Here is a 13,797-nt window from a genome sequence, read left to right as displayed (position 1 = left end):
TGATAATTTTTTTTGCTAAATGAATAAATCTGCAAGAATTTTTTTGTTCATTTATAAACATTTTTTCAAGTGGTATAAAAATCTCACCTTTTTTTGAGAAAAGTGGGGGGTGTGGCTGTGGACCACAAAATGCCCTTTTAAGTCAGAAATTAAATTTCATTTATTTAATAATTTGAGGACAAGGATGTGCTAGTGCTCGACAGAGAACATAAGTGGTTTGAAAGAGGAGTTAAGGAGGCAATACATGTCCGGCGGGAGGAACCTTCGCTCAACAGAGGAGGGGGACTTCGCCACAACCTGTCAAGGACCTACGACGCAGCAATCCGGAAACTACCCTGGCGACTCTCCTGTGACGTCATACCACCAAGTGTGTCACTGGTCAAAAGTCAACAACCTGATCAGTCAGCCTGATGATGCGTCTTGGATGAGACGCGATACTGTCGCTATCAAAAAGAATAAGTCCAGATGAACAGATTTAATATTCATTTTATTATATTTATTAAATAACATTAACTTGAAACAGGTTTAAAATTGATACTAGGACTGAACCAGTATCAGTTCTACTACTGTTACATCATGTTTTGACCACAGATAGAATAAAATATTTTCTTTAATCAAGGTAAGGACCACTAAAAAGTTACACAAACAAAAACAATACACTAATTACCCACTTCAACAGGAGTGTTAAAACCTGTAATAATTTGATAACATTCTTGGCATTCCAGTTAATATTCAACTGCTCTGATTCAACTGATTGGTCTCGCCAATGTTTAACCTTGATAATCAAGATCTGACTATCTATTTGTGTGTGTACATCACAGATTAGATGACACAAGTGGTTTAACATTTTGTTACAAAGTATTTGCGTGTCTATTTGCTTTTGATAAGATAGGTATCTGATAATCAGAAAGAATGTCATAAACAATGGGCTTGTTCAGAAGAGCGTGAACTTCCAAGGGCTTGAACCTCCAAAAGTAGAAATCAAATTTCGTGATCCTAGCATCCTCTTTTTATGACATTTTCCAGTAGATATCCACGAAAATTCCAGTTGATTCTGATTTTGCATTTGCCAGTTATGAATGATTATGTGTATAACACTACTCCATAGACAATGTGTTGTTATTTCATTTTGGTGTACCAGAACGTAATTCAAATTTCACGATATTTTTACTAAACAAATTAATCTGCAAGAAAATTTTTGGACATAAGCATTATGTAGTAGTCCGACGAGTAGGACCTGTTTTTTTTCTTAGTTACCAACTATACTCTAACTCTGATCGCTCAAGAAAGATTAACCACAAAAATATACTAACCGCGCCTCCCGAAAAAAAAAAAATTTGGGGGGGGCGGCGCAGTTACTAGACTTTCGCGATTCGTCTTTCTTGCACCATGTGAGATGGTGATCATAGTGTGAAATGAGTATAAACTTAGAAAAAAAGGTCCTACTCGTCGGACTATTATGTAGCCAGAGGTTTCTAGTGGTAGAAAAAAATTTCAACTTTTTTTGAGAAAAGTGTGGGGGGATGATGCTGTGGATCATGAAATGCCTTTTAAATTCTAAAAATTCACAAAAAAATGTACGAGAAAAGTGCCCTCTTATTAAAAAAAAAAAGGCGAAAATCAAATCCGGAAGGCAAAGGAAGAAAAAAGGGGCAAGCAAGGATCCTGTTTCCCACCAAAATTTACCCCGATCATGGGCCAAAATAGTGTAAAATAAATAAGCTTGAAGATTTTACATAATATATATATCGATGACCCTTTTTCTTGGTCAATTTTGGTATGATGATGTGGATGGGTCAATTTTCAAAATTTGTTTTGCAAAATAGTCCAATTTTGCCTCAATGATATAGTATTTGAAATTTACCCACAATTTTGGAGGAAAAGTTGTAAAAACTAAAGATAAATGTTAAATTTGGGCGAAAACACAGCAACTGACCATCATAATACATCAAAGGCTTAAATAAGCACAGTCAGCACACTAAATTTTTGTCACTTTAAAAAGTCATTCCTTGTACGCAACATGAAAACTAACCTGGCCTTAATTTTTACTTAATGGTTTCTGTTTGCCCGATTTTCGATTGAAAAAAGACATTTTTTATCATGGAAACAAGGTCCTTTTGAACATATTGTAATAATTTCAAGTCAAGCTGCATCTTATTTTATTATACGTCAACATTGCAAATTGTGTGCGAATCGCTTGCATTTGTAAATTTATATTCTAGTTTGATTTACTAAAGAAACAGTATGTTTTGTCTCAAGACTTAATTTGAGAGTAACGCCATGTTGGATTTTGCATTGGCAGATTCAAATCAGTGCATTTTAATGCAATTGCGTCACCAGCGTATGGACAAATCACCCTACAGGTTAGCGCAAGCGATTTAAATCTGCCACTGCGAAATCCAACATGGTCATGATGGTGTTAGCAGTTACTCTCAACTCAAGCCTCGGTTCGAGGCGTCTGGGCTCTGGGATGGTGGTTTTTTTTTCCGTTTTTTTTCCTGTTTTTTTTGTTTTGTTTTTTTGCTTCTCGATTTATTTTTTTTTTCAGGTGTCTTCAAATCCTGTCCACCCACCTCTGAGCTGTGCATGATAATATCAGATTACTACCTCTCTTCATTGTATTGAAGTGCCATTATAATTATGCCATTATAATATGTTGCATTCAATAATATTTATAAGCCTACGTATAGTTTACTGTTACTGTCACAACCATTTATTAGTATTTTGGCGATCCTGACTTTTAGACCACCCGCGCTATATATACATGTAGGGCTCAAATATTACTATTTCATCAAGGTTTAATATTCTAACAAACTTAAACTAAAAGTTTCATCTACATTTGTAAGGAGTCAAGCTTTAAACTATTAAGCAAAAATATCCCACAAGCTAAAAATTATTTTTAACCCGTTTTTTAACAAGCTAAAACCGATTTTTGAAAAGAAGCTTAAAACATCAATTTTTTCATCGTAAAAATCATCTAAAAAATCTTTAAAAATACAGTGACCTACCTAATATTACTAATCTACGTTTCCGATGATATCCAAGAAGCTAAAATATTGTGAAAGAGGGCAGGGCTTTGAGTAATGATGGAAAATACGGGGTAAAATACATCACGTTTTTCGAGAAATTCACCATTTTGAATAAATGCATAATTGCGTCACGCAGTAAAGTGTCAAACGCGCTTGAAAATGCATGATACGCTAGCGTAAATTACCGCCAAAAGCAGCGTACATCAAGGGCTAGTGTTACGCAAAAACTTCGGAGCTGGCATCACCGGTTTTGTTACCAGCTCTTTTTATACGTCAAAAATAGCTATAAAAACATGAATTTTGGAACAAAATAAAGCTTGTTCGATGGAATAAAAGGTATGTTTGTACAGTTGAAAACATGTTTAAAAGGGCATTTCGTGATCCACAGCCGGCCAGCCTCATCCCCCAACTTTTCTCAAAAAAAGTTGAGATTTTTATACCACTGGATACCTCTGGCTACATAATGTTTATGTACCAAATATTTCTTGCAGATTAATTCGTTTAGCAAAGATATCGTGAAATTTGAATTTCGTTCTGGTGCACCTACAGAACGAAATTACAACAGAGGCCTATGGAGCAGTGTCATACACATGATCATGCATAACTCGCAAACACAAAATCGGAATCAACTGACATTTTGGGAATAAGCTTTTTTCGTAGATATCTACTGAAAAATGTCACAAAAAGAGGATGCTACAGCTGTAGGATCACGAAATACTCCTTTAAGTTTAACCTTGTTGTGAAAGTTTAATATGATAAATTTGCAATTTGTACCTTATATAGCTCGGGTGGTCTAAAAGTCAGGATCATATGTCATAGGTATAAGTATTATTTCGAGTTCATACATACACGCTATGTAACAGCGCGCGTGATTGGTCGAGAGCCGGGCATAAACAGCGTTTATGCCCGGTGTCCCGGATGTTAGATCGCCGGGTAGGAAAAGTGCAGGTAAATCATGCATTTTAGTAACTTTGATGAAATAAGAATCACAAAATGTTCTGGTATATGTATGAACGGGGCAAGCGGCACTCGGGCATAAACAACCGTTTAGTCATGAAAATACAATTATATGAATGAACCCCTAATTCAACTGACTACACCTTTATATTTGGTATTTGTCAATAAAATCTGAATCTGAATCTGAATCTGAATCATCATGCGGCCCCTCGGGCATAAACAACCGTTTAGTCATGAAAATATATGAATGAACCCAATTCAACTGAAGGCGTTCATCATGATCATGTATGCCTGCCACTTCCACATACTTGTGCATAATACGGAAGGTCGAGTTGTGCCCATTTAATGTTTAGGTCTATGTTAAACTGTATGTTATACAAATTGTACGGCTATCATTTCTACCCTATGACGAACCGACATACCTGTAACATAGCCCACAAAAAACTGGTCATCGCTGGTATTTTTCATGAAGAAAAACGACACTTTTTACGCCGAACATGTCCAAAACACGCCAGCTGACGTACAAAGCCTCCCACGCATGTACATAAACAAGCCGTGTTCATTGTTTAATTGTCACCTGCAGCTGTTCGCAAGAAACCTTTCTGCATAAAATTACCTGGGGTCGTTATCAGGCCTGAGACACACTGGCGCTAGTTTGAGGACAGTCACTATGAGTTACTAATGTCGGCACATGCAGAAAATGCGTGATGGGTTGCCATTTTGTGACTCGTGTAAGCTAACACAAACAAATTATTGGACTTAATAATCTTTTCAAGTTTTAATAAAACGTGCATCTATCATGATAATATTACATTTTATTATTTGAATTACATAAGCTATGTCAATTTTGTGTCCATGTTAACGCGGCTGTGTACTCTAGTCATTGTTTCTTTCTCAAAATTGAGTTTTTATGATATGTTTGTACCTTGTTATGTTTTTTATAAATACAAGGAATGAAAATCCAGATTTGTAAACTCCAACTGCAATATTTTAAGGATTTTATTTCACTATTCCACTCGTGTTTGAAATTGAAAAGGAAAGAAAATCTTTGTTGTACCAGCAAGGTACACGCGCACAACAACTAATCGCGTTGCGTGATCGCGCAATTTGTTAACGCGCAATTTGTTAACGCCAAGCAAATACGTGGATTTATACGCCGACGCTTATCTGCATGCGCCGGGCGCATCTTATGGAAACACCACGGAAGCACAAAAACCTAGTGGTCAAATGGCTCCGCTTTTAGCTGATAAAATGTGGGTTTTTTCAAGTTCTTTCCCCGATTTAAATATCAAGTTATGAATGGATTTCGCTCAAACTTCTCAAGGGGCTGTGGATTTACCCGATGTTCACGTAATATAAGTTACAAAACGAAAACTGTCGCATTCTCCTGTGAGATTCGATGAAAGTGTAAAATGTGACCACTTTAAACTTCAACGGCCATTATTTCAATGTTCATTTTCTCGGTAAAATGACGATTTAGGTACACGATAACTCAATAAATACATCATCTATAGGTAAGCAAATATGATCATCATAAAAAGCATGATCAACTCAAGAAACGGTTTTCTCATTTTTTTATATTTTGGTCTATTTCCGATTTTGGGCATCATTTTGTGCAAATAGGCGTTTTGAATTTTAAAAGTTCATTTTGATGCCTTATATGGTCAATATCTCAAAAATAAGGCCAATATCAAAAAAAAAAAAAACGTTTTTGGAATGGAGCCTCAAGATTGAGCTAAAATTAAAAACAAAATAAAATATTTTGGAAAGAGTGTTTTTTTTTTTGATGTAGGCCTACCTAACAAATATTGCCAAAAACTCACTTTTTTGTGATTTTCTTCAAAATTGTTGTTTTTACCCCAAATCTGTATTTATATTAAGATTTATTGATGTCTTGCCTTCATAAAAATGTATACTTTTATATGTTTTATGCGAATAATTACAAAGTTATTGCACTTTTACTACATGCATGTCTGAGAGTACACAGCCACCTTAATTTTTATATGGATTTGGCCCATTTCACGGTTAGGCGCCACTTTTGGTGAAAAAAACTTGAAATTTTCAAAATGGATTAAATTTCATTTAATTGGGGTTTTCTTTTCCACATAAGACCAGATTTTCATAAAAATATCATTTCCCAGCTTAAATCTCTCTACTTCTTGAAGAAAATTATAATTTATTATCTCATGTTATGCAATTTCTTAACAAATTTGATAAATATTGAGTAGTGAATATTTATACTTTTACTGTCCAATACATATATAATAGATATTTAAAATAAACAAGTATGTCATAGGCTCTCTTCTGACCAAATTTGGGCAAATTTTGTTGTGTAATGACAAATTTATGGCCACTTACATGTAATTTTTGTGGTAAAAAAGGGAAATTGACATGAAAAGGTTTACTCAACAATTTTAATAATCAATGAATGACTCTGATATTTCACAGCTTTGATGGTCATAATATGGGTAATGTTCACAAATAATATCAGCCAGTTTGAAAGCACAGGTCAAATTCAAGATTCTTATGTTTGTGCAATTTTGGATGTGACTGATGTCAATGTGAACGGAAACCACACACTGTAAAGTAGAGTATGTTTTAGAAAATAATGATTCAAAGAGTTTTCACACACTCAGTAAATTAAATGGGATATATTGAAACATATTAACCTGTGTTAGTGTTCATTTTAAAACATTGTTTACAATTTATAGAGGTGGATGTGACATTTTTAATTGTGAACAGAATATTTCATTATTATAAACAGTTTGCTTGTCAAAATATAAGCTTTAAAGCACTTCTAACACATATATTTTGATAGATTCTATTGAATTGAGCAATGCTAAAATGTTTTTCCTGACCCTTTATATTTTTGCCAAGCAAAATGTTTATAATACTGAAATATTCCATTTCACAATTGAAAATGTCACATCCGCTTCTGTAAATTATATACAAAACTGTCCCCTAAAAGACAACAACAAAGCCATGAAATAATCATATGTGACATGTATGAAATAATAAACCTATTTTAGAAAGTCAAATATCATGTTGTTTAAGTATTTTGGCCTAAAAACTACTAATTTTGAGGATGTGACATGTGAACGGAAATTGAAGCTTTTTGAATCTCCTGTCACAATTAAAGAAGGCATACTGAATTAAAGAATTGTTGTGCCTTTTCATCCCCAACAAACCTGTAATGAAATAACTTCAAACTGGCATCCTAGTCCCATTCCTGTCTTAGTTCTTTGAAGAAACTATTTTGGATGTGACAGGTACCATGGATGTGACACATGTGAACGGAAACTTTGAAATGACATCTGCAAGCTAAGTTGACGAAGGAGTTTTCATTAAATGGTGTCATTAGATAGGTCATAGCAGGAGATTTTTAAAAATCAAGGAGAACAAATTCTGCCACTTATTTGTTAATAAATTATACTATTTGGAAAATTAATCGGATGTGACAAAATTGTGAACGAATTTGTTGGCAAAAATTCAAAATATCGCTGTATCTACGTATTAAGAGCAACAAGTGTAATTTGTTCAACAAATAGTAACAAGACTCTGAACTTTACTAAAACACACTAGTTTGCCATTCATGTAAAGTATTAGTCGATCTATTCCACATTGAATAAGGTACATAGATGTGAACGAAAATGTCACATCCGAATTCAGAAATTTAAATGGTTCTCATGCTAGTTTAACTGACAACTACTACTTTGTTCATGTATGGCTGTATAGTGCAACTTGTTCATTACATAAAAACAACAAAAGCAGCTGGTAGGCTCAACATAGTTAAAAGTGGCAGCATTGGAAAATAAATGTCTGTTTTTAGGTTGCTAGTAAAATGTGGTTTTTGACCACTTCTGACCCCTGTGGGCCCTGAAAGATAAAAGCAGAAAGGCCGATTAAGCTAGTGGAGGTAGGCTATACAGAGACAATGAAAAATCACCAACAGTCAATTCTGTAACCCCATTATTTTTTACACACCAGGCCAGATACGTTGAAAATCAAAAAGTGGCGCCTAACCGTGAAATGGGCCATTTACCTGTGTTGATTTTAAACTGTTGTGAACGTGGAGCTACGCAAACTGGCAGGCGATTACCCACCATGCAATGCGAATACACGGAAACGATCCAGTTTAGGATGCATTGCAGTTCCTATTGTGTAAACCAGGCGTAAACCGCCCATCCAACCTGATCGTGTGCACAGGATTTGTGCTGGAGGCTAGTTAATGCGCACAACCAATGCGCAGAAGAAGACCTTGATACTAGGCGGAGCTTACGCTTTCACAAGAATGATTGACAGCTGTGAGTAGGTGAAATTCTGTTCTGTGATTGGTACAAAAATATGGTTCTCGTATAAATGAATATATTATCCATGGCTTCAAAATTAGGAACTGTTTCTTCCACAGAGCCCTAGATAGGGCTCTATGGTCTCTACTCATCATACACGCATCAGAGAAGATCTGGCCAGCGACAACGCTTGCCAATCAGGCTAGCTATTTGTACGGCGTGGCCTCTCATCCTTTATTATCTCTGGTCTTGTCACGCTGGTAGATTCGCCCATCTGTGATTACTGACCTGGATCTGACAGAAGATTGTGGAATTTACGATTTTCAGCAGCAGGATTTTATGAAACTGCCAATATTTGCAAGTATTCTGAAGGATCGGTAATAATTAAAATATTTTTCATGGTGTCGGTAGTGCAAGTTGAAGTTAGTGAATTTGTGGTTTTGTATGTTATGTGCAAGAGTGTTTTCAGGAAGCGTAAATAGGCAGGCCGTTATGCTAAACTCTCCATCTTATATGTAAGTTCGGCGAAGAACTGGACACATCACACGGTAGTGTGATGTGTCCAGCCTGCCTTAGTACAAGGAACTTATACGATGTCCTCATTCACAAACTGATACTATCTGTCCATCGTATAAGACTGTTACCGCACGGCAACTGGTTGAAGGAATATTACACAGTCAAGAATAGGCTCCATCATTTTTTTGTTCTGAACCCTCCCAGTCTCCCAAAACATCAAAACATCAAAAGCGTTGCACTTATACTTACTTAAGACTGTCCTTTTTCATATATAACTTAGACAAAGTAGGGCCAACTTGCCTAGAAATGGTCAAACTTTGGCAAGAAATAACTCTGTGTAATCCTATGTAAGTCCCATATCGGCGATTTATCGGCGATCGAGGTTTTTTTTTTTTTTTGAAGTTTGGTTGGTATCCACCAGCGTCATGCATGTGACGTGACACGGCTAAAATAAGCGACCAGAAATCGGGGATCGTTAAAACGTCAACAAATTTCAAAACATAGAAAGCAGTAAACTTATTGGCGAGCGGTCCGAATTTTGAGCCATAAGTTTACGTGGTGAACTAAGCCTGCCTATAGACTGCCTAACTAGCCTGTATCTCGTTTCGGCCAAAGAACGTCTGTAATACAGACCTGTTTTTAATGACTTTGCAACAATGTTTCTATTGTCAGCAATAACGGCTTGCATTCACACTTTTGAGTTTATATGGTGAATTTTCGTACACATCATAAATAAGTGAAATCAGAATATCCTGAAAGGAATTTAGGTAAAGAATTCAACGACACTGACCTCGCAGCAGCTAATGTTTTCATGTAAACATGGCGTCATTAAACATTTTAGCCTACGTTTAGATCCTACTACCGGATCGTTGAAACAACAAAACCTCAATCCCGCCTCGCTCACGAATTCACTCACCTTCCTACACCACCAGTTGAAATAAAACTCAAACATCCCGTGTTATTCCTCAAAACTACATGCACCTTCATTAATAAAAAATTGAAATCCTAGTAGAAATCCGTTATCGAAAATTGTTTGATATAAAACGTCACCAAAAGTAATTTTTCTGAAGAGTAGATACCGCGTGTCAAAAATTCAAAATGGCGGCCGCAGTCGCATCCCCCCAGCTTTGTACGTGTACCCAGGTCACGGTATGTCTACGTGACGAACAGTCGAGGTCAGAGAACAGCGCAACCTGTCTGCTGTAATATAATGGCTCCGCCCAATGAACGGCGCTGTCAATCATCCTTATTGCCTTTGTCGAACAGACTTTTACGCAGGTAAGAGCTCACGCTGTCCTCACTTTTAGGATCGACGAAGCGCCAGGCCGACAAAGCTGGTTGTGTAGGAGACTATCATCGTGATGCCCACGCTGCAACCATTGGATTACGGAAGAAATATTCATACCAGGACTGAAGCAAATGTGGCCATTTCTATGTTTGTACCGGGCATGTACCAGCCATTTTTCAACACGGAGCTAGCGGAAAATACTGCAAATTTGTCCAAGGTAAGCAAAGGGTTGGGGATCGCATTTTTAACTTTGACTAAACTGTTTCGGAGTTAAGGCACGCTAAAAGTAGACCATTCCGGGGGCTGTATTTGGTGTACATGTGACGTTTTGAACAGAGTAAAAAACGACCACTTATTCGCTATTGCTGAAGTATACCCGCCGAATCATGTACCAATACACAAGGTATTGGTACATGAGATCAGGTATAGCCTGCCTAATGATCATGATTAAATAACATAATGTTTATTTATCAAAAATCGACTATAGGTTTGATTTGATTTTAAACTTGATTTTGTACTCACCATGAAAGTAGATTCAAACGATCGGCAGGTAACAGCCCAGGCCCTGTGCCCCAAGTATCTTCCAGAATCGAATTTAAGGTTGTCGGTAAATTCGGAATGACAGAATCTTTTTTGACAAGTCTAAAATTATTTTATTCACGTTTTGAAATTTCCAAGTTTTTCCCTTTTAGTTACTTACAGCCTGTCACCCTTTTGATTAGTTTTGATTGCAGAGGGCGCAGTGGCTTGGTTTTTTTTTCCCTGTTTTTCTCGATGCCAGTTTCAGTCCTGTTTTTCCCCCTTTTTTTTCAAACTTTTTATTTTGTTTATGAGTAGGACTTTTTTGAGTTGTGAAAAACAAAACAAAGTAGGCCTAAGACGAAAATATAGGCCTATGAGGGTCATTCAAAAGTTCTTCCTCCATCACTGATAACATTATAGGCCTAGGCCTAATCAGTGGCGTAGATTTCTTTTTGACATGGGGGGGGGGGGGAGTTGGAAAAAAATCTTAAAGTATAGTCAATTGGTGACAGAATAAGTTTCGAAGTGCGCGAAAAATGTTGCTATTTTGAAGCTAAACTGATGACATATAGGGGGGGCCTAGGCCTAGTGTAAAAGTGGAATAAATGCGCGCGAAAATTTGCACCGTTAAAATGGGCAAATGTGAGGTTAATTTTCCCGGTTAAGTTTGTCAGAAACTCATTATCAGTCATCAACATTGGGGGGGGATGATTGTATGGACCATCCCCCTGGCAAAATATTGGTGGGGTTATCTCCCCCCCCCCCCATGGGATCTACGCATATGGTTATAATACAGCGCCTCTGCCATTATAGGCCTACTCTTAAATCTATAACATCAACTAATTTAGGCCTATCATGATGCAGTCATGTCTACAGTAGAATTCATCTCGACCTTTGCAGGACTTAACCCCATTAAAAGCTATTAAACCAAGATAACACTCATTGAAACAGCTCAACTGATTAAATCGGATCTTCTCTGGTTGTGCACAATCTGTTTTCATGTGCGATATCGCAATAAAGCTGGTATTCATAGCTTCAGTTGGGTAACCGATTATAAAGGAAACGAAAGGAAACAATGGTATGTGTACCTTTGTTCACGAAATGAGACAATGGCGTGCTTTTTGTAAACCTGCATTCTTGAAAATGAGCAACATAATGATTGTTGACTTAACACGGTTTGGAAATAATTTCTTCATATTTTTGGTGTTATCTGTCGTTTACATGTCCTTCCTAAAACACAAAAGTGCGACCCTCTCCAAACACCTAAATTAGCTAAAAATTTAGGACATGTTACAAAACTATATTGTCTAGAATTTTAGAAGAGTACTTTTAATATTGGCCGGTTATTTTTCACACAGCGACGTTAACTAGGCAATGTACTATTAGGCCTACCTATAACATTAACTAAAACACCAAAGTACGAATATTTCCAAACATCTAAATTAGCTAAAAATTTAGGACATGTTAAAAAACTATATTTTCTAGAACTTTAGAAGAGTACTTTTAATATTGGCCGGTTATTTTTCACACAGCGACGTTAACTAATCATATCCCCATACTTTTAACGTAGGGCTATTTGTAGAGGTCACGCGTCAATGGGAAAGAGCACTGTGTAGGGGAGAGCGGGGAGTGTTCGCCCTATTTTTTCTGACCAGCCTAGCGATGTCAATTTTAAGGTTAGGGGTGACCTGATTAGCCCACGTGAAAGCCCTATGTCTTAGCTATATACGGCCACAATCCCAGAACTATAGGCCTTACAATAGCAACAGGATAGAGCAAACAAAAAAGTTTTAAAGTGGCGAACTTGCCCCATATTGGGGCAGGTTCGCCCATATGGTGGGGTAAGTTCACCCTAATCACAAAAAATGATTTAAACATTGCATAACAATAACATATTCAATGCAAACATTTAGCAAGAGTATACAGGGCATTCATTCTCTTCTGGGGAGTCACTAAATTTGTTGCAGGGGTCGGGTCATGGTAAAATGTAGGGGTCCAAAGTGAGCTTAAACGTATCATGTTAACAACTTCGGGGAGATTATGGATTAGGACATAAACGGTGGTATGAGTAATACTGATACCACATAACTTTAAAAAACATGCTTTTCAGTAGTTTTACCTTGTTTAATGGTATAATTATCAATATTTTGCATAATACGCTGATGGGGCAGGTCCGCCCTCCAGTTTGGGGTAAGTCCGCCCGGGGAAGATATAGGGCGAACATGCCCCATCCCCAAAAGGGCGAACGTGCCCCTTGTGCACATTTTTGCATTTTCTTCAGGGTATGCAAAATACAAATCGAATAAGGAGTTTATAACTGCATTAAATCTTTGAGAAATCCCATATGTTCCCAACACAGATTTCCATTAAAACCATCTGTATTTATGTATCAATATTAATGCAACAAAAAATTACGTTTTGGTGTAATTTTTTTGTTTTGGCTGCAGTTCGATGAACGCGTCCCTATATGTCGCGTAGCTAGTAGCTAATATGAGAAGTTTATAATGACCTACACACTTAAAACTACGGGGTCATTTTTGACCCCAGCATAGTTATCAACTAAACACCATACCACTAACGGGGTCATTTTGACCCCATTGGTCGGGGTCATTGCAATGACTACGTATTTGGGTCAAATAGTAACCCCATTGGGGTCAAAATATTACCACATTTCGGGGTCAAATGAAATGACCCCTTCAAAAGGGTTGCCTTATTGGGTTACTTAATGACCTCATTTCGGGGTCAAATGAAATGACCCATTTGAAAGGGTTGTTTTATAGGGTTACTCAATAACCACATCATAGGGTTGTTTGGATTTTTTTAGTAGGCCTATGGTCATGCTGGTCCCACCAGGACATAAGTGTGTTTCTGCACAGAGAAAGCATTACATAAACAGCAAACTGCAAAATGCATCTGTGTATCACACTCACACACAGTCAGTCATCGCCTATGACAGTTCACGTATTATAAGCTTACATGATATAAGCTTAACAACTGCAGCCAAGACGCGACGTGACGTGACGTGACGTGACGTGACGTGACGCGACGCGTGTGTTAGTCAAAAGCCGTGTTATACACATAGACCTATAGGCCCTAATCATGCATAACTCGCAAACGCAAAATCGGACTAATCAACTAAATTTTGGGAATAAGCTTTCTTCGTGGATACTATTATCAAAATAAGATGCAGTCATGC

At 37.0% G+C, this 13,797-nt stretch overlaps 1 protein-coding gene across 1 annotated transcript in view; it reads right to left on the bottom strand.

Moving 5' to 3' along the window:
- LOC140153079 (uncharacterized) overlaps positions 1–10,737 on the bottom strand; it is a 52,947-nt gene extending 42,210 nt beyond the window's left edge. Inside the window, exon 1 of the mRNA XM_072175696.1 lies at positions 10,602–10,737. The gene's annotated coding sequence lies outside the window, so the exon portion shown is untranslated. The remainder of the gene's footprint in view (positions 1–10,601) is intronic.
- Positions 10,738–13,797: the final 3,060 nt, after the last annotated feature.

This window comes from Amphiura filiformis, chromosome 5 (genome assembly GCF_039555335.1).
Source record: "Amphiura filiformis chromosome 5, Afil_fr2py, whole genome shotgun sequence".
Taxonomy (NCBI): domain Eukaryota; kingdom Metazoa; phylum Echinodermata; class Ophiuroidea; order Amphilepidida; family Amphiuridae; genus Amphiura; species Amphiura filiformis.
This window is presented reverse-complemented; position numbering and strand designations above follow the sequence as displayed.